The sequence below is a fragment of the Lissotriton vulgaris genome, chromosome 1_1, assembly GCF_964263255.1.
Source record: "Lissotriton vulgaris chromosome 1_1, aLisVul1.2, whole genome shotgun sequence".
NCBI classification, from domain to species: Eukaryota; Metazoa; Chordata; class Amphibia; order Caudata; family Salamandridae; genus Lissotriton; species Lissotriton vulgaris.
In genome coordinates this window covers 226,590,556-226,612,284 of record NC_141685.1, presented here as the reverse complement: position 1 = coordinate 226,612,284, position 21,729 = coordinate 226,590,556, and the positions used below count along the sequence as shown (strand labels likewise).

At 48.1% G+C, this 21,729-nt stretch overlaps 1 non-coding gene across 1 annotated transcript; it reads left to right on the top strand.

Annotated features, from left to right (window-relative positions):
• The first annotated feature begins 17,058 nt into the window (after nt 1-17,058).
• Nucleotides 17,059-17,140, top strand: TRNAL-AAG (transfer RNA leucine (anticodon AAG)). The gene has a single exon. It is a non-coding gene; the product is annotated as a tRNA-Leu (tRNA).
• The last annotated feature ends 4,589 nt before the right edge of the window (nt 17,141-21,729 follow it).

Sequence of the window (21,729 nt, the reverse complement as noted above, 5' to 3'; positions counted from 1 at the left end):
GGAGGATGTAGTCAGCGGAGGGGAGGGCGTGCGGTCTGATGAAGTCCGTGATGTCTTCACTGAATTGTGTGCGTGGTCCCGGGGGTCTGTAGATGAGGGTGCCTCTGAGGGTCGTCTTTGGGTCGGTGTGTAACTGGAAGTGGAGGTGCTCGGCTGCGGAGAAGGTTGTGTTGTTGCCCTCTTGGTGGCACTGCCCCTGTCTCCAGCTGAACATGCCCTCTTGGTGGCACTGCCCCTGTCTCCTGTTGAACACGCCCTCTTGGTGGCACTGCCCCTGTCTCCAGCTGAACATGCCCTCTTGGTGGCACTGCTCCTGTCTCCAGCTGGACATGCCCTCTTGGTGGCACTGCCCCTGTCTCCAGCTGAACATGCCCTCTTGGTGGCATTGCCCCAGTCTCTTGTTGAACACGCCCTCTTGGTGGCACTGCCCCTGCCTCTAGCTGAACAGGCCCTCTTGGTGGCACTGCTCCTGCCTCTAGCTGAACATGCCCTCTTGGTGGCACTGCCCCTGTCTCCAGCTGAACACGCCCTCTTGGTGGCACTGCCCCTGCCTCTAGCTGAACATGCCCTCTTGGTGGCACTGCCCCTGTCTCCAGCTGAACATGCCCTCTTGGTGGCACTGCCCCTGTCTCCTGTTGAACACGCTCTCTTGGTGGCAATGCAGAGCAGCTCTGTGTCTGCATAGGGAGCGCACACAGCTTCCATTATGTGTACATCAAGGAGAGCGGATGTCTCTCTCTGTCTCTCTGTTGTGGCTGTGGTTCTCAGCTGCATGCCCTGTGGGTGTGTTATTCTTCTCATAGCACGGGCCCCTCTTGCACTGTTTAACTCTGTGTTACAAGGTTGTAGACTCTGTTCTGAAGCGACAAGTATCGCCCTGACAAGAGTGCCAGGGCAATGCCAGGCTCCCTGCTGTAGTGCGGAGTTTGCTTTTCAATAATTCTGGGCACTTTGGTCTTGTTTACTTCATTAGAACGCCTGGACTTCAAGCCTCAGAATTCAGAGGAAGAAAACCAGGACTGGAGCAGCTCATGCCACATGGACCTGGACACTCACATCCAGCTCACTTTGTAGTTTTACCTTCTTGAGCTGATAATGCTGTTCCAATGACCCTTCAGGTAACCAATGGCTGCACGTCATTGATCCAAACCACTTTTTGTATATGTCCATCTTTATTTATGTCAAACGCTTTTGCCAATGATTTATCTAGCTATATATCCATTAAGTCTTCAATCATTCACTCTTCCACTCACTCATTCATCAGTCTATCCATTCACCCAACCACTGACGCATCCTCACATGCATCCATTCTCCCACACAACAAAACAAGGAACAAGGGGTGGCACGGATTGCGGGTGGCAGGTCGGGCGGGGAGGGGGTGGGGCGACAGCGACGAGGGGTAAATAAAAAATCTAATTATTCTTATCTCCTTGCTGCGTCCACCCTCGCCGTGTTCTCCTCATCGGGTCCCTCCTCCAGCAGTCCGGAACACAGATCAGGAAGCACCCAGGCTGAGGCCCCCCTGAGCAAATCACAATGCTGCAATGCACCGTTGTGATTGGTCTGAGCACCGTGGATCGGCGCTCAGATGGGGACAGGGAGCCTGGGCATATTCTCCAACCAGGCTGTAATGCACCCTGCAGGGCCGGCGCTAGGCATGGGCAGTGTGGGCAGCCGCCCAGGGCCTCGCGCTCAGGGGGCCTCGCGCCCCCGTGAAAGGTCACACGTTCACAGCTCACTACAGGGCCCCCTGCCTCACCTGATCGCGCCCCCGTGAAAGGCACACATTCACAGCTCACTACAGGGCCCCCTGCCTCGCCTGATCGCGCCCCCGTGAAAGGCACACATTCACAGCTCACTACAGGGCCCCCTGCCTCGCCTGATCGCGCCCCCGTGAAAGGCACACATTCACAGCTCACTACAGGGCCCCCTGCCTCACCTGATCACATTGCAGGTGGGGGAAGGTGCAAACGGATTGGGGGCGGCATAACAGCTGGGCCAGCAATTATGTTGGCTCACAATGTCAGGGGGGGGCAGCGCCTCGGATAAGTACCGGTCATTCTAGGCTCTGTTTCTGCATTTTGTTTCCAGGCAACGGAGGCCCCTTTGTTTCTTGTGAGCACCAGCCGGACACAGGTAAGAGGAGGTGGGTGAGGGGAGGAGGGAGCAGCCAGATCAACTGGCGTTAAGTCATTTGTTATCCTTGACAGCAGGCATGGCTGTAATTTCCTTTTGTACAACAGGAAGAAATGTCTCATCTTGCAGTTTGTTTCCGCGCATGTGGAATAAATGCCTGACATATTTAACAAGTCAAGAAGGTGGCACCCTGTTTACCCAGTAGCCCCACCATAAAAACGTTTATGTTGTAGATATCAACGTTTGCATTCTGAAACGTGTGTTTTGTTTTTGTATGTGTGCCAACAAATTCTGGCAAGCAAAAAGCTTTAATTTATAGAGAAATGTCTGGTTTAAGGAGTCCATACGGGTCGGGCAAAGCGCTTACGTTTCATAGGGCGAGACTTAAACCTCTTTCTACCCCATGAATTTGAAAAAAATGTTACTTTATTTGTGAGGGCTTCACTTCAGAATGTGGAGATGGTCTCTGAATAGTTGCCACTCCCCCCTCCCAAAGTTCATACACACTTTACTGCTCGCATCTGCTCGCTGTCCCACGGTTTTCCGCAAAGCCCTCAAGTTTCCCTAGTCCATGCGTTAAGTATCCCATCCACTCCAGATTTGTGCTCGGTATTACCGATTTAATGGCAAAGCCAACAGGTCTTATTTGTTATTGCCAATGGCTTTTAGCCCGGCTCTACAGCATCCAGGATGCTGTGCAGCATAGCTAAAGAATATTAATAAGAAAATTCCTATGACGGCTCCGTCATTTTGAATGTAGGTGCACCATGCATTTGCACACCTACAAAATGACTCAGGAACGTTTTTTTAATACTTTTATTTTGCAATCCGAGTTGGAACAGGGAGGGCATGGGTAATGGAAGGAGGAAAGCAAACATGCGAGAGAGAGAGAGAGAGGAACAGCGAGATGGGGAGAGAAGCACACGGCTGAAAAGCAACAAGGGAGGAGAAGAGCACAATTGTGAGTGCATCACAAAAGGATGAGGGAGAGAAGCAATTGGGATTGAAATAGCAACATCGAGCATGACAGGGGAAGAGAAGCACACTAGGGAGACAGCTTGAAAACACATGCATTCTTTTGGTGGGCTTGAGAAAAAAGAAGAAAGAAATTCCCTAAAAGTAGAAGTGGAAGGGTAAAAGTAAATTGCATATGTTCCAGGGGAGTGATAGACATAAGATGGGCAAGACAAGCCATTCAAACGGAAGCAGGTAAACAAGAGTGACAGTAAAGCTGGCCAATGGAAATTAATGGGTGGGCTGCAAGCCCTTCTATGCTCCTTGTAATCTCACAATAAGTCTTTCACAACCAGAGAGGAATCGCCCTAAAATGTGGATCAGGAATAGCTGCTTATTGCAAATCAGGCAGTTCTTACAATACATCACAAGATTGAGCAAAAAAAAGCCCCAACAGTGACAAGTGCCATAACTATTGATGTTGACCTCTTAAACGTAAAGCTAGCATGGCTATGCTATATAACTAAAACAAGGAGTGGTAAGGACTGGTTTTGTGGAAGTAGGAGACCGTAAGATACTTTGTGTAGATTGGAGAAAGGTACCAAGCATGCCTCTGGAACACATTCACCTCTGCCAAGTGTTTGTCATAGCAAGCTCTGTTTTTTTAACCCTCACCCTGCCTTTCCTGGTCCATTGTTCATTGGAAGGGCTAAAACTCACAGGATAACTACGGAGTGCTAGGGAGTACAGAGTGACTAGGGAGTGCTAGGGAGTGCAGAGTGACAGCAGAGTGCTAGGGGGAGCTAGGGAGTGCTAGGGAGTGCAGAGTGACTAGGGAGTACTAGGGAGTGCAGAGTGACTAGGGAGTACTAGGGAGTGCAGAGTGACTAGGGAGTACTAGGGAGTGCAGAGTGACTAGGGAGTACTAGGGAGTGCAGAGTGACTAGGGAGTGCTAGGGAGTGCAGAGTGACTAGGGAGTGCTAGGGAGGGCAGAGTGACTGCAGAGTGACTAGGGAGTGCAGAGTGGCTAGGGAGTGCTAGGGAGTGCAGAGGGACTAGGGAGTGCTAGGGAGTGCAGAGTGACTAGGGAGTGCAGAGTGACTAGGGAGTGCTATGGAGTGCTAGGGACTGCAGAGTGACTGCAGATATTAAGCTAATGGCAATGTAAATGACAATGCCATTTATTTATCTGTTTTCAAAACCAACACATAAATACAAATTTTGTCATTTACAATGCCAATAGCTCTAACTTTTTTTTTTTTTTGTGAGGTCTTATATAGCGCTCCCACCATTGCATTGTAAATGCTTGTTTATATTTAACGCTTAAAGACGTATTTGAGACTTTGAGTTTGGAGGGCACGTAGAGACGGAATGGGGAATAGGTTAAATATGCTTGGTATGTTACATCCCAATTCGAAAAAAAAAATAGTCAATTTTGGGTACGAAATGGTGTTACAAATTTGCTTTTGTTTATAAGATAATAAAAGCTCAACCAAGCAATTTATATCAGCTAATGCTGTTACTCAGTCCAAATGGACTATTCTTGTTTATTTTCAGAGGTTAAAATGGCTGATGTGGTCCTGCTGGCATTCAGATGAGTAGTGTGTAGTTACAAACAGATCACTGTAACAAGTGTTTTATGGCGGTGGGCTTTCTAACTTGTATCGGAACTTGTGACCGAAAGTTTACACACAGATCTCTGCAGCAGGTACACGAACCAGGCTAGTTACCCTACAGGGGTTGTACCTGTAACCTGTATTATGTGTACTTCCACTTTAAACACACACAGATACATGACCTTTCCTGAATGAATCAATAACAGGGAGCCACTCAACAGGAATAATCTAGAAAGTTGGAGTTACTCTATTTATGTTTCACTGGAATTGTGTTTTTATGTGATCATTCTCTCAACGTTGTTTGATTGCAATATTTCATTTTATCTACTTTTTATAATAAATTGATATTTGCTCACCTGTTTTCAACCCCCTCTACTTTTTGTCAATGTTACTGATATCCACATTAGTTAGCTTCCGTGATGCCAAATAAGATCAATAGTACTGCGATGTCGCTTTCTGTGATGTCACTTCTTGTGACGCAATATGCAATTAGGGGGGCCTCGCATCTTCCCTTTCGCCCGGGGCCTCAGAAGGCCTAGGACCGGCCCTGGCACCCTGGGTGGAGAACATGCTAGATCGGGCCGGCCAAACATTCATGCGCCCTTAGAGAGTGAAAACCACTCCTCCCCTCCCAGGCTCTGTCAGCAGAGCAGCCGCACCCTGCTCCGCCAAAGCTGCCTTGCCCACAACAGGAAAAAATAAAATGCTAACTTTCAGTTATTATCATTATTTTTTTTCAATAACTGCTGAAAAGCAGAGGGGCGACGCTCGAGCCGCCACTAAGAAGCTCATACTCTTGCACGCCAATGCTTGTTTTTAGGTCTCGCCTGTCGATGCGCATGCGCATCGAGCAAGCGAGACTATAGGGGCTCATCCACTCTTTATCTAACTGCAAGGAATCGTGGCGATTCCTTGCAGTGCCCGTGACTTTTAAGGTCAATGCGCATGCGCATTAAGCTTATGCGCATGCGCATTGACCTTAAAAGTCACGTGCGCGTGCACGTCCGTGTTTGTTTACCCTTGCCTACTCTCTCTCTCCCCTCTCCGCCCCCGTTCCGCCCCCTCCCCTTCCCGCCGTGTCGCATTTCTCCTCCCCCCTCCCCTCTCTTCCCTCCGGCTTTTTTTTTTTGTTTTGTTTATTTTACCCGCCATGTCTCCGATCCTTTCGCTCTCCTCCCCCCTCCTCCTCTCCTCCCCTGCCTGCAGACAGTCACATTGACCAGGACACCAGAAGATTACGATGTGACTGTGGCAAACATTCAAACAGCAGCACAGGCGGTCCGCCAGCAATCTCCTCGTAGGCTGCACCGCATGGTCCACCGGCGTGTGAGTACTCTGTCAGAGACCGAGGATATGCACCGCAGTAGTTTCCGCGCCTCTCTCACGTGGCCACAGTGTTTGCCACTGTATCAACCGTTTGTGCAATTAGAGGCACGCAGCCCCAGACACTCTCACTCTCTCCGTATGCCGACAGAAGCCAGGCTGCAGCAGTACGCCAATCACCTCTAATGGGCCCTCAGGGCATGCAGCCTCTCGGTACTCTGCCTACCGGTGCCCAGGTAAGCGCTTGTTTTCAGCTCCGGTACCGGCGCCGAGGATATCTGCTCCGCTGTTGAATCCACTATACTCACACGATTTTGGTGCACTCGGCTGGATCGTCCGGCACTCTCCCACGCGGGTCACAGACCCTGACCTGCTCGCTGTCTTGTCTCGCCAGATGAGCACAGGCCGCCGTAACGCTCCACGTTGTTTCGCGCAGCCCAGCAATCTACACGGCTATCAGGGGTGTATAGTGGCTACTCTTTAAGACCGCCAAACCGATGCCAGCAGCGTCTACCCCGTATGCGCCGTTACAGCTCTCCGCAGCTTTGCCCTGGGTAATCCTCGGCTGCGCAGCAATCTAGCGCGGGGGTGTTAGGCGTTCCTCAGCGAGCAGGAAGAAATCATCTGGCAGCACGGGCGCGGAGCCTTCACCACAGCAGCGATCGCGGAGTCACCACAATTGCCCCGCTTCAATTCTCACTCCAGAGCCCTGCAGCCATGAGTCACCGCCATCATGTCAAAACTCACCCTTAATAAAAATCGAAGCTTGGTCCAAACCATGTACAAAACTGGCAGCACTAATGGTGACCAATTACACACTCCGCACCTTTTAAAAAAAGCCACTGACGTCATTTTTTTATTAGACCTAACTGCCATGTTAAACATCATCACCGGCCACCAAATTCTGCTTCCAAGGTCTCCTCCCCCCTCCTCCTCTCCTAGCACCCCCAGCCCGAGGCAGCTTCCCCTGCACAGACCCGCTCCGCCCCCTCCCCTTCCCGCCGTCTCGCATTTCCCCTGTCGCACTTCTCCTCCCCCCTCCCCTCTCTTCCCTCCAGCTTGTTTTTTGTTTATTTGACCCGCTCCGCCCCCTCCCCTTCCCGCCGTGTCGCATTTCTCCTCCCCCCTCCCCTCTCTTCCCTCCGGCTTTTTTTTTGTTTATTTTACCCGCCGTGTCTCCGATCCTTTCGCTCTCCTCCCCCCTCCCCTCTCTTCCCTCCTGTTTTAACCTTTCACGAGTTTAATTTTTTTTCTTGGCAAACGTCTCGTTAGTACGTAGACCCTAAAAACTTGCCTAGTCTGGAGGCAGTGTTCGTCGAAGGCAGGGAGTAGCGAGTCAGTCTATTTACATCAGTCGGAAACAGTTAACAATAAGGCATTGGCCATCAGGTCGGAGACCAAGGTTCTTGCTAATTAAGGATCCGTTTTGCACATTTAGTCTAACAACTGACGGAAAGCCAACCACTTTTTTGAACCCTGGGAGTCTTCCGTATTCAGCAATATAAATCCAGTTACTCTGGTGTCAATTGGGCCGTGTCGCATTTCTAGTCACGGTACATTACCGCAACCAATCCCTACCTGCTTCCGCTGCCAGCACTGCAACAGGCCACATAGCCCCTTCCACTCCTGATACCCTCCGTCACTGTTCCCCGCAGAGGGCCTTCGGGCCTCGCGCCGCTGAGACGCCCATGCGCTCATCTTTTCGTCTCGGCGCGTGCGCAGTCTACAGGCACGGGACAAGATCACAGCTGCGCGCGTTAGCAAGTGAATGTCTCGAGTGTGGGCACGTGGCGGTCCTTGTGCAGGCAAGCGCGTGACGTGGCTCTTCCGCCCCTCCCTCAGCGTTCCAAAGAGTCTGAGACATTCTAGAACAAGATTGAGCTCTAACCTGCGAGGCCTAGTAGAAACTACGCACGCCTCATCTTGGACATGCAGACTATGCAAGGAACAAATGTATGGTCTGAACATACATTCAATTAAAATAAAGCCGTACCAGCCAAATGCTGCAGTGCCATGCGCGTTTCGGCCATGTAAGTAGTGGCAACTATGGAATTATTTTGTGCTGCAACATTCAGATTTGACAAAAAGCGCATTGCTCATCCTATGTAATGGCGCCCTTTAAAAATAGAGCAGGATACAAGGGCTTGCAAGGTGCTGCAGATGGATTAAAATCTAAAATGTGTTCAATCACTGACCAAATGCTCCAATAAAGGCAAACAGTTCTAGTACTAAACGGACTGTGCCCACATCCGAAGGCAATACCCAGAGTCACTTAGCAACTTAATCAATGTTATGCAAATCCGCAATTACGTTTTGCAGGCTATGTACTGCAGATTTAAACACGGCCTGTAAATTTGTGTTCTGCCACTACAACAAAACTGGTGCGCCTGTTAATAGTACTACAAAATAAAGTTAAGTAGGATTTTCCGACCCATACGATGTTTCCTTCTCACTACATACACGTGTGCTCCATGAACATTCAGAGACTACGTCCCCAGCAATGAATTAAACACGTGAGCATTTCATGCACCAAAACAGCAAGAACATGAATCAACTCTCGTCGTTTAAAATGTTTGTCTGTGGCAGTAGTATGCATTCCATTTGCAAGGCTTCAAATGCAGTGAAGTCAACCCATTCACTAAATCTTGCTCTAACACCACAGCACGATTGACTCAAATTTATCACAAGGTTGCTTCATTACGAACCACTGGTTTCAAATACCAATAATAGCCTCGACTGACTTGGTGACAACAAAACCTTTACAATGGGACAGAAGGTTGGGGTTGTGTTTCACTTGATGTAAATTTCGTTTCCTGCCTTACTTCTTTGCTATTAGAGTGCATTGGTTATCCTGGTGCACATAACAGAATCCTTGTTTGAAGGTGGTTTAGATGCAGTAAAAAGTGTTTGTATTCTTATTGGAATGTTGAGCAGTTGTGATGACGGTTGGATTACAGTCGGTTGTACCAGCCCGATGCCAAGGGTTGTGAGAATGCAATAAAGCTTAGTAGCCACTAAGCTTGTACACTGTTATTTAATGAACAGTTTTGTTGAGTTGTCTGAACCCGCCGGTAATGAGCCCATGCTACCTGCATTCAAGACAGACTTTACTTGGGAGGGAGCCCAATGGAGCACCCACACCCTCACCCTCACCCTCACTCACTCTCACTCACCCTCACTCACCCTCACTCACCCTCACTCACCCTCACCCTCAACCCCTCACTCACCCTCACTCACCCTCAACCCCTCACCCACCCTCAACCCCTCACCCACCCTCAACCCCTCACCCTCACTCACCCTCAACCCCTCACTCACCCTCACTCACCCTCAACCCCTCACTCACCCTCACTCACCCTCAACCCCTCACTCACCCTCAACTCCTCACTCACCCTCACTCACCCTCACCCTCACCCTCAACCCCTCAGCCTCACCCTCACTCACCCTCAACCCCTCACCCTCACTCACCCTCAACCTCATGCTAAAGATTTACAAAAAAACCCATAAACAATTCTAAAAGCACTAACTCTAATGCTGCGAGACCTATTGCATTTCTAATGCTTGTTCCTCTTTGTGTTCATTGCTTCAGAGCTACTGTTCTCAAAGACAGGGACCTCCTGGCAGACTGTCATTGACTGACTGCAGGCATGAAACAGCCCTCCCCGATGCCCCCACTAACTGCTCTCTCACAAACCACACATACATGTAACATATATATTTGTGGATTCCTGGGTGTACACTCTGTACAATCTCTGCACTTTGAGGCCCATGGCAACTTCCAACAGCAGTGGGGATTAAAATCCCGACCGAAAAACATTGAGCACGCTTTGAAAGTAAACTATGGTCAGAATAGACATAACCGAAGTACCCCCGTTGTCGTGGGCAGGTGCACTTTTTTCACGAAAAGTGAACCAGACTTTCGGAAAAATGTAACTAAAGACCGTGACATTTCGGAAAGAGAACGAATATATGGAAATATTAAGTATATAAAAATGAGACAACGTAGGAAAAAAAACAGAGTACTCCTATAACTGAATTTAATTTAACTTAGAGAGTTACCAAGTTTCAGTAAATAAACAAAAACATAGAACAGAAATCATTAAAAACACAGTGAGAAATGTTGTTTATTAGGTACAACACTTTTTCAGATTTCAAACGTGTATGTTACGATTGTGTAATATTGACATTGTCTAAGGAGAAAACTGTGCATATGAGTCGCAAAATATACTGTCAGAAGTGGGATTCGAACCCCACCTCCAGGGGAGACTGCGACCTGAACGCAGCGCCTTAGACCGCTCGGCCATCCTGACATCTAATAGCAACGTCTGCGGCTTATTTTTTAGCCCTGAAAAGACAGCTGCTCACAGAGTTTATTGTTGGTTCATGATTTCTTGTCTTTACTGTTAAAAAACTTCCTGTCCAGGGGGCTGGTGGGGTTCAGAGATGTTTCTAAAGATGACTCAGGACCCTGGATACCAAGAGCTTCTACACTGTCGGCTCGGGTACTCACAGGACATATCTCCATAATTTACCACCCCACACCCTCTGGATAGTGTGTGTAAAAGTCGTCTTTGGTTTCTGCGGGTAAAAAATATTTTTTCTTTGCAGCGTTACTGGAAAGGTGTAAAGTTAGAATGAAATTCTTTTTGTCTGTGGGAATGGGCTGGGTAAGTGCTCTGCTGCAGCAGGAGAGGAGAAAGCAGACAAAGATCACAAGGAAGACTAGAATTAAGGGAGCTGTGACCAAATTGTGCTTATGTGGAATCTGGTCACTAAGTCCTATTGAGTGAACATGAGAGATTCCGTAGTGTAGTGGTTATCACGTTCGCCTCACACGCGAAAAGTCCCCGGTTCGAAACCGGGCGGAAACACTTTTCACTCGCCATTGTGACAATCAGAGACATATTTAACTAATTTAATAATGCTATTTTTTTGCTATGGCTAGAGTTTGAATCTAAGTGATCTATCATTGTAAAGTCCGCCGAGCTCAGTGATGTCGTGTGTCTATCCGTCACCACAAGACAGTACTTTTGAGGTCAGTATCTTACCTAAAGTTGGTTCGATTATGTTACATTTGTTTATGTGTACTGACTTCAAATTTTAAAAGTGATGGTGATAAAATTAAAAATAGCAAACAAATATTCCCGGAAAAACGCTTAAAAAAAATATGGTCAGAAAAAAACATAAATGCAGTAGCCTCCTTGGCCTGCCCGTGGGCAGGTGCACTATTCTCACAAAGAGAGAACGAGAATTTTGGAAAAATGTAACGAAAGACCGTGATATTTCGGAACGAGAAAGACCATGCCAATAATAAGTGTATACAAAGAGACAAGGAAGTGAAAAACAGAGTCCTCACATTATAATATTTAATGTAACGGAACGTACCAAGTTTCAGTAAACAAACAAATATATCGAACAGAAAAAATGAAAAACTCAGTAAGATATACTGTTTATTAGGAACAACATGTTTTTGAGATTTCAAACTTATACATGAGAGATTTGAGTTTCTTTAGAGTAAAAGCATCCGGTCCCATGGAGATTCCAGATCAGATCAAAGTCCACAGTGCTGACTGTTACACCATGTAATCTCAGATCCGGGGAGAAGAATGGATCTGCTTTCACAAAATATTCACTATAAATGCACCACTTTCACCAATTGGCTTATAACTTCGATCATGCGGGGGTCTCAATACTGTGAAGCCAACATTGTTGGTGATTAGATCTTAACACCAGCTACCCGAATAACCTAACCAGATGATGAAGAAAGGTGAGCGGCTATACTTACCTTACCTACCTGTATACCCAGCCTCCTGAAATCAGAGCCGGCCTGGCAACACTTTTTGGGTCCTGATGAAAGCCGCCTGACCTACATGGGCAACGCAGGCTGAAACATGTCGACCAACCTTTTACCGAACACAACTTTTTAAAACTATATCCCTTTCCTGTAACATTAAAGACAACCAACACAGGAGAAGAGATATTTTAAATGTTTTATTCTCTCACCAGATCGCACCTTCTCTACTCACGACTGTGGTACATTAGACAGTCTCCCTGCGGGTGGAGGGTATTGGAACACCTGAAGAACAGGACTCTCAGGTGCTAAGACTCAATGATGGAGCATCTTGAGTGACCTGATGAAGAGTATTTCCATAATTAACCAGAGAATTTACTACCACATTTACTACCACGCTTATTATATCATTATAATCCCGGCTGTTATTCCTGGAGCCGCCCCCACCTCTGTGCTCCAGTTATATCATATCATTCACTATTCGCTTAAGTTTCCACAAATCCCCCCTTCTGTGCCCCGCCCCCCTTCCCCCCCCACACACACACCCTACTCCTTAGATCATGCCCCGGGCTCACTTGGCATCCTTATGCTCTGAATGAGCCCATATGTCTAAGATGCCCCCATGTTCTTTCAATGCCCCCAGATACTCGCTCCTTCCTCGCACCTGGTAACCCGCCTACACCCCACCCACCAACAGCTGCTCTCTCTATTTGCCCTCAGAGGTTCCCCCCTATGCTCCCAGATGACTCTCCTCACCATCTATGCTCTTTACAATTCCCCCAGGGCACTGCCCCGCCCTGTATTACTCTTTAGGCCTTCTCGCTCTCTCTGCTTCTTGTGCCTCTGCCAGCAGGTGCCCCTTCGCCAGCCCTCTGAAGATGCCCTTTTCTTTTTCCCAGCAAGTTACCCAAGGCAGAGGTTCCTCCAGATGCTGGCACTGGTGATGGCCCTGAGTCTACACTGGGGTGAGCATTAATGCCAGAATGCAAATAAAAACAAACTACATAAGAGACTCGCACAACAGACAGGACACTTGGCAGCTCTGCTTTCAGTTCTCCACGGGCTGTGCCACTCTTTGTTAAAATGCCACTAATGCGACTGGCCGCCTTGAGATGTCGCGACACATGACACTTGGGTAAGAAGACCCCCCCATCACGAGATACTCCAGACGCCTCCTGCTCACTCTCGAGGCAGAGTCCTCCATGCCAGAGGTGTTAGGTGTTCTACACTGCACTCTGACACTTTCAAGGCATAGAAACCTCCCCTCACTTCTGAAGACAATGCCATATTCAATAGTGACAGTGAAATCGCCAGCTGACCGCACCCAGACCCTTTACCCCGTAACCAACACCATCCCCCCAACCCAACATTCCATCAACCCACTGTAACATCTGACTCACCCACCACCATATCCCACAAACCCATCATCCCACCAACGCACCACCGCACCATCCGACCAACCCACAAACCGATCATCCAACCAACCCACCACGCACCATCCCACCAACCCACAAACCGATCATCCAACCAACCCACCACCGCACCATCCCACCAATCTACAAACCCATCATCCCACCAACCCACCACTGCACCATCCCCCAACCCACCATTCCATCAACTCTCTGCAACATCTGGCACCCACCCACCACCATATCCCACAAACCCATCATCCCACCAACGCACCACCGCACCATCCCACCAACCCACAAACCGATCATCCAACCAACCCACCACCGCACCATCCCACCAACCCACAAACCGATCATCCAACCAACCCACCACCGCACCATCTCACCAATCCACAAACCCATCATCCCACCAACCCACCACTGCACCATCCCCCCAACCCACCATTCCATCAACTCTCGGCAACATCTGGCACACACCCACCACCATATCCCACAAACCCATCATCCCACCAACCCACCACTGCACCATCCCACCAACCCACCAACCCATCATCCCACCAACCCACCACCCCACCATCCCACCAACCCACCAACCCATCCTCCCACCAACCCATTGTAACATCTGACTCACCCACCACCATATTCCACAAACCCATCATCCCACCAACCCACCACCGCACCATCCCACCAACCCACCAACCCATCATCTCACCAACTGACCACCGCACCATCCCACCAACCCACCAACCCATCATCCCACCAGCCCAACACCCGACTAGTCCACTCAGACCTCAGGGTCTAGAACCAGACACTTCAGGACGAGTCTAAAACCCATTAGTCTGGGTCACAACCTAAAGCCCCTCCCCCCCCCCCCCAACAGAGAACAGGCTGTCCTTGCTGACCTAGCGTATAGTGCCTCCCGCAGCTTCAACTACTCGAGGCGCGTAGGCAGCCCTACTGTCAGACATGCTGCTGCTCACAGCCCCACCCTTCCCGGAGGCCTTCATGGCGCGTCATAAACAGCCTCCTTCTTGAGGCCTCGTGCCACACCCAAAAACACACACGGGCCTGTCAATCAAACTCTTTATTGGGTCAGAATACGACATTGAAGCACTGAAAACACATCATTATCACTTGGACATAACACAATTTCAGTCGAGCATGAAAATGAATTGCCATTGTAACAAAAACAGTTACAAACATTACAGTTTATGAACACAGAAAGATGCTCTGGTAATGAAAGGGAGATACAACTTGGTAATAAACCATCCCTTTGGTGACCGCGAGGCAAACGCATTCAATGTGAGTACATTAAACCGGCACGGTTAAAAACTTAAATACTTCATTACAGACAAGGCAGTTTTTTGCCAGTTGACTAAAAGGTATAATTATTAAAATATGTACATTACAGCCAGGCGAGAGTCAATTAATAATCATGATCGCGAAGCATATTTCCTTATCAGTTTTAAGTCTCAGGAGAGAACATTTATAACCAAGAAACATATTGAGGGACATCTAGGCGTTTTAAAAAGTGCAACCCTTCTTGGTGTCTGTTAAAATTCACGTGACGTAAAATAGGGCATAAAAACGAGATCTTAAAGTGCAGTACTGGTTGCAAAAATGCATAAAGTGCTTCGTAGAGTGGGTAGAGGCCGCATCACATGGACAGCACGGAAGAGAGGGGGGAAGGCAACCAAAAAGTGGAATGCACTTACTCTTAAACGAGTGAGATCAAATCTTAGCTCGGGGTTCTCTATCCAAGACAGGGGCGGTTCCATATCTGGGGGGTTTGAAATTGGCACATAATGGACAATAGAAACCAAGTCAAGAGTCTTTAACATTCTTGCTTTCCCCCTGTGTGCAGGAACCTTTGTTTTACCAACTCCTTAGTGTAGGGGTCAATCCTGCCTGGGGTATTGGAAGGTGACTCAAACCCAGATCTCGAAGGGTCTTAACATGCACCAGCCCGGGAATAGCTGGCATATTCCTTAGCTTAAGGCAGACCTCTAAAACCTTGCGGAAGACACTCGTCTCGGGAGTACCCCACACTCTTAGCCATAATAGGGCGGGAGCCAGACTTGCATCATCCTACAGACACCCTAAACCCATTTCATGCTGTGAGATGAAACTTGACCTGGTTTGGGGAATTGCCAAGAGTCTGTAAAAGAATGTATTTGTGGCTGCCTGCAAAGTACCCAATGCGGCATATCCCGATGCCCCTGCCCCATATGTGCAGTGGAGAGACATTTGCTCCTATATAACATAGGCATCTCTTTAAGTGGCTTAGTTTTTTCGCAAAGCTACAAATCGATTCTCAAGATGCCGCCATCTTCTGGGCTCTCTGGGTGATGAACCTTCCCAAGTCAATTTGGCAGCGAACCAAATGCCCAAACAGATAAAACTAGATATATTGGTGATGGGCCTGCCCAGTAAATAAACTTTTGGAGCGGGCGTTTTTTGTTCTGCGGGTCAAAATAAAGTATTTTTTTATGGTTACCCTTCAGGTTTAAACCCCTCACAAAATCATTTAAACCATCTGAAAGGGCCTGTGGTCCGTTGGATGCGTGTGCAAAAAGAACAGCGTCGTCCGCGTACAAAATGATGGTGACCTATTTTAAGGACATCTTTAGCGCGGAAAATTAAAACCGAATCTAGAGCATTAATATAGAATAAAAATGGTGCCGATATACAGCCCTGCCTTAGCCCTCGTGTGACCGGGATGGAGTGGCTGCAAACACCAGGTTGAGTATAATGCACTTTCATTGTTGTGTCCCAATGGAGGAACCTGTAGAGAAGGGTCAATTCCGACCTCTTCCATCAATCTCTAAATTTCCCCCTCTCTACCAGGTCAAAGGCAGAGGAGAGGCCCATAAAGGCCACATGAATTGCCGCTCTCCCAGCTTTGTCGTATTTTCAAAAGATCAGAGACAGGTTCAGTGTCTAGGCCAAAACCCAAACTGGACTTCAGAAAGGAGAGAACATGTCATTTAACATGTCACGAGTGCTGATATATTTGAGGTCATAAGCAGAGCATGCTGGGAGGGGATACACACATACAAATGTTGATGGATTAGAGAACTAAAGAATATATGATTATATTTTCACAACACTGTCCCAGAATGCAATGTTATCCTCCTTTACATGTTTATATATTTCTTCATAAACCTTCTCGATAGTGTCAAAAATATACTTTAAAAGAAGAGAATCTTTCAGAGTGCTTTTTTAATTTCCCCACAATATGCTTAACATTTAAAATGTGATCTATAATAACACACAATGTTGCATAAAACACATTTGAAATATTAGCAGGCTGTCCCCAACAAAACCCTCAACTGATGCAAACCATGAATACTAAACAGATCGCACTCAGGTGCTCTAAATCCCTGTAAAGAGTATTAATAGCAATAAATGGATCAAGTAATATAAAAATACCTAGCGAGCACCACGTGCACTTTGATCCTTGATTGCCACGTGGGTCGGATTCTTTCAAGAGTGAGATGGACTCGATTTTCCAATGTTATTAATTTGCTCCAATTACCCTGTCCCTTCATTGTCTGCTGTCTCTGTGCTGCACGCGCCTCTTCTGTGCGCGGCTGTCACTCTTTCCACCTCAGAACCTGAGGGATTTTAAACATCCCCCAGAACAGGGCATCCAGGGCCCCCCCCCCCCCCCCCCCAACCCCTCCCCCCCCCCCCCTCCCCGTTATCTTTCTTCTTCTCTGCCCACTGCTGCAGCTCTTCAGAGAGAGGTGGTGACTATAAATACAGGTGTGGCCCACTGGCTGTCAATCAATATGGATCACATACGCAGCTACGAGTTCATTGCAGGACGGTAGCGTGGCCGAGCGGTCTAAGGCGCTGGATTAAGGCTCCAGTCTCTCCGGAGGCGTGGGTTCGAATCCCACCGCTGCCAGCAGTGTTTTTCTTTCAGTTCCGCTATACAAACTGGAAATGAAAGCGTTCCTGCGACTACTCATTCCAGGTGTGTGTAGAGCACACAGCATTTTTGCTGTCCGCGATTACATCCGAATTATATTCTTATACATTGTGTAGCAGCTAGTATTATATATATATTCCATATATTTCACATATTCATGAAAAGCTGGAGGCTTTATACAGCCAGCCAGTTAGAAAACAGGACACAGATCAAAGAGCTTAAAATAGGATTTATAGCAAAAGAAAATTCTCTTTAAAGGTCTAACTACATTTGTGGCCACATAATTATGGTTTTGTGGTATCTTCCGCATCATCTGCTGCCTAATCCGAAGATTTAACAAACTAAATTGTTTCTAACTCAAATGAATCAAAAGTTTTGAAAAAACATTACAAATGCAATAGGTCTCGCCTTTCGTTATGTTAACGTCATTTGCTTTGCTATGTAATACTATTAGCAAAGCAAATGGCTTTAACTTAATCAAAGGTGGGACCTATTGCATTTTCATTGCTTGTTTGTCTTAGGCACGGGGAAATGACGTGATTTGCCTGGAATCACAGGATGTTGAGGAGGTGCCAACATTGAAACCTGATTGCCCTGCTCCAAAGTCTGCAGCTCTGGCCGTTACACCACATCCTTGTCCTCCTCATTCCACCTGGAGGGCATATTGTTTTTTAGGTCTCGCCTGAGCCAATGCGCGTGCACATTGCTGGCGAGATTATAGTAAGAGAAAAAGAAAAGTCTACCAAAGACCTTTGGAATGCGGTTTATGGCCAGTGCATGTGAGGCATTCAAGCGCAAAGCTGGCATCTGGCATCCGACTTGAAAGCAGCAGACTGCTTTCGCCAGCGCGCGCTTGGCCTCACTTCCTGCTCCTCCTCTTACAACAATATAACTTTCGTTATTGCTCACACCCCATATGCTCGTTCCCTCCCACCCTTCCTTTGATGTCCGCTTTTCTTGTTTAATTTGTATTTATGACAGCCTTCGCACTCCACAGCACACACATGGCGCTGCCTCTCCTCCACTCAGACAGTGCTCCTGCAGTTGCATAACACTGATGCTGCTCCTGGCGCCATCTGGCCACTTTCATGCGCGCGTAGCCGTGTCACTTTTCCCCCCTCTCCGCGATCACTTTCAATACTCTGCCACTCCCTGTGATCACTTTTGCTGCCTCGCGGCCGGCCGTTCGCATTCATTTTCTGCTGGCGTGTCACTTTTTCCCCCTCCCCGCGATCACTTTCAATTCCCTCCCTCTCCACGTGATCACTTTCGCAATGGATATCACAATGTCACATGCGCCGTTTTAGCCACTCATTGTAAATAGTCTGCACCTTATGTACAGTGCGCCAACTACGCTGTTCTCCTTTCACTTGCGTCGCCACCTGCACTATTTATTCATGTTTGTTGCACCAAGTTCCATGTGGTTGTCATTACATTCTATGCAGTGCTGTTCTTAACTGTATATATCCGACCTTGAAACGAATGTTACCACATAAAGATGAATAATTACCTTTTGACTTAAGAAATGAGTAATCTCCTTCTTGCCCACCCAAGTAATGCTATGTGTATGCTATCTATAATTGTCTACAGACTTTCACCTTTCAGGACACTGTGTTCTAGTTGTATCTTACCTACCCAGTCCTGACTTGGTCTATGGGTTATACTCCTGTCTTGTCTATGAACTAGGAACGTGGAGCATCGTTTACAACGTGGTGTTTACACCGCAGTGCCTTTACAACGATGCCATTACAACGCAAGTCGTTACTACGACTTGAGCTGGATGGCGCTGTTGGACAAGGAATGTTGTAATTTTATATTCCAACACCTTCCCTACTGTTACGTGGACTGGTGTTGGAACATAAAATTATAAAATTCCAAAATCTGCGCCCTCCAACGCAAGTCGTTGTAATGACTTGCATTGTAATGCCTGCGATGTCAAGTACCGCAATCTAAAAGATCGCGTTGTACTGACATACATCCGCTGGGAACAGACACAGCGGCTGACCACGACCCCACCACATGCCTGAGACCCCCTGCAGTCTTCAGGCACGCGCCTCCTGTCCTCCAACCAAACAGGCCCCTAGGATTCGGGACACTCGCAGACAGAAGCCCCGAGCGCCTCTCGCCACAGCCACGTAGCACCGTGTATTTTGCCGACAGTGAGAGTCGTGACAGAGGCAGACAAAAGCCGACCACAACGATTTTCGGAGTAGGGGTGCTGATGTAAATTTTGAATCACCAAAGTAATATGGTTTGTGAAAAATGCACAAGTATGTATAGTAAATAAGCCACACCCAATCAACATAGAGCGTGGTAAGGGTGTATTGTGTGTCCAGTGGGGCATTTTAGAGCACGCTGTCACAAATATATAAGTAAGCCATGGTGTTGTTGCGGATTGTCATTTAAAAAGTTCACTTTTTCCATTGAAATAATATTAGTACTGACACAAAGTTTTACTGATAAAACCTAAATGGCACACACATTATAATGTGAGGAAATCATGTTTCACCAAATATTTATAATTTGCGCATCATCAAGTAAAGTGTATTGGTTTCCTTTGATTCTATTAAATCTTAGTTTTCGTCACACTTCAGAGTTATGACTGACTCTTTAACATTCCCGCCTCACACTGCTGCACGCCTCACACTGCTGCATGCCTCACACTGCTGCACGCCTCACACTGCTGCATGCTGCACACTGCTGCAAAACACACTGCTGCACGCCACACACTGCTGCACGCCACACACTACTGCATGCCACACACTGCTGCATGCCTCACACTGCTGCACGCCTCACACTGCTGCACGCTGCACACTGCTGCATTACTCGCACTGCTGCATTACTCACACTGCTGCATGCTGCACACTGCCGCACGCCTCACACTGCTGCATTACTCGCACTGCTGCATTACTCACACTGCTGCATGCCACACACTGCTGCACACCTCACACTGCTGCATGCCACACACTGCTGCACGTCACACACTGCTGCACGTCACACACTGCTGCACACAACACACTGCTGCACACCTCACACTGCTGCACGCCTCACACTGCTGCACGTCACACACTGCTGCACGTCACACACTGCTGCACGCCACATACTGCTGCATACCGCACACTGCTGCACGCCTCACACTGCTGCATACTGCACACTGCTGCATGACACTCTGCTGCACGACACACTGCTGCACGTCTCACACTGTTGCACGCCACACACTGCTGCACGCCACACACTGCACAACACCACACACTGATGCATGCCACACACTGCTGCACGCCACACACTGCTGCACACTGCTGCATTACTCACACTGCTGCATGCTGCACACTGCTGCACGACACAATGCTGCACGCCTCACACTGCTGCACGCCTCACACTGCTGCATGCCTCCCACTGCTGCATGCCGCAGACTGCTGCACGCCTCACACTGCTGCAGGCTGCACACTGCTACATTACTCACACTGCTGCATGCTGCACACTGCTGCATGACTCACACTGCTGCACGACTCACACTGCTGCACGCCGCACACTGCTACACGCCACACACTTTTGCACGCCACACACTGCTGCACGCCACACACTGATGCACGCCACACACTGCTGCATGCCACACACTGCTGTACGCCTCACACTGCTGCACACCTCACACTGCTGCACGCCTCACAACACCACCATATCACTCTAGGTCACCACCACATCACTTTAGGACACCCCCACATCACTTTAGGACACCACCACATCACTCAGGGACACCACCACATCACTCAGGGACACCACCACATCACTCAAGGACACCACCACATCACTCAGGGACACCACCACATTACTCAGGGGCAACACCACATCACTCATGGGTACCACTCTGGGGCACCACCACATCACTCAAGGACACCACCACATCACTCAGGGACACCACCACATTACTCAGGGGCAACACCACATCACTCATGGGTACCACTCAGGGGCCATCACTAAATCAAAGGAGAGAGGGAGGACTAGGTAAGCTAGTCTGGATCCCCGTTTATATATTCAAAATCAAAAGAGACTAGCTAGGTTTAAGCAAAAAAGACTCAAAGGAGTACGTATGTTAAGGGAAACCAGTAGGTTTTATTTGAAAGCCCTCACCCACCAACCTAGTTGGTGGCATGCTTCATCATCGGGCCCCACCGCAGTGGCACCTAACGTGCCCCGGGTGTGCTTCGACGCCAGATTACTGCGGAGCTGGTATAATTGCTGAGTGTGCAATGTGGTGAGTATGAAGGTGAAAATTTAAAAAGCCATACAGAAATCCCAGCACCCGAGGGTAAAAGACTATTTTAATAAAACTGGGTATCTGTTGGCACGTTAAAAAGGCAGACGGACACAATGGAGTATGGATTATGACCTCCAGTGTCCTGTGTGGTCTACATGTTTCAGCCTGGCCTTTCTTAATTTGAAACAGGCTTTCCTCAGGACCAAGTGAATATGTGTGGGGGTATTAAGAATAAATTACAGTGAGTGTGTTTAAGGTTCTATGTGTAGCACACACTAAGGTGCTATATGGGTGAGAAGGGGGTTCCCTC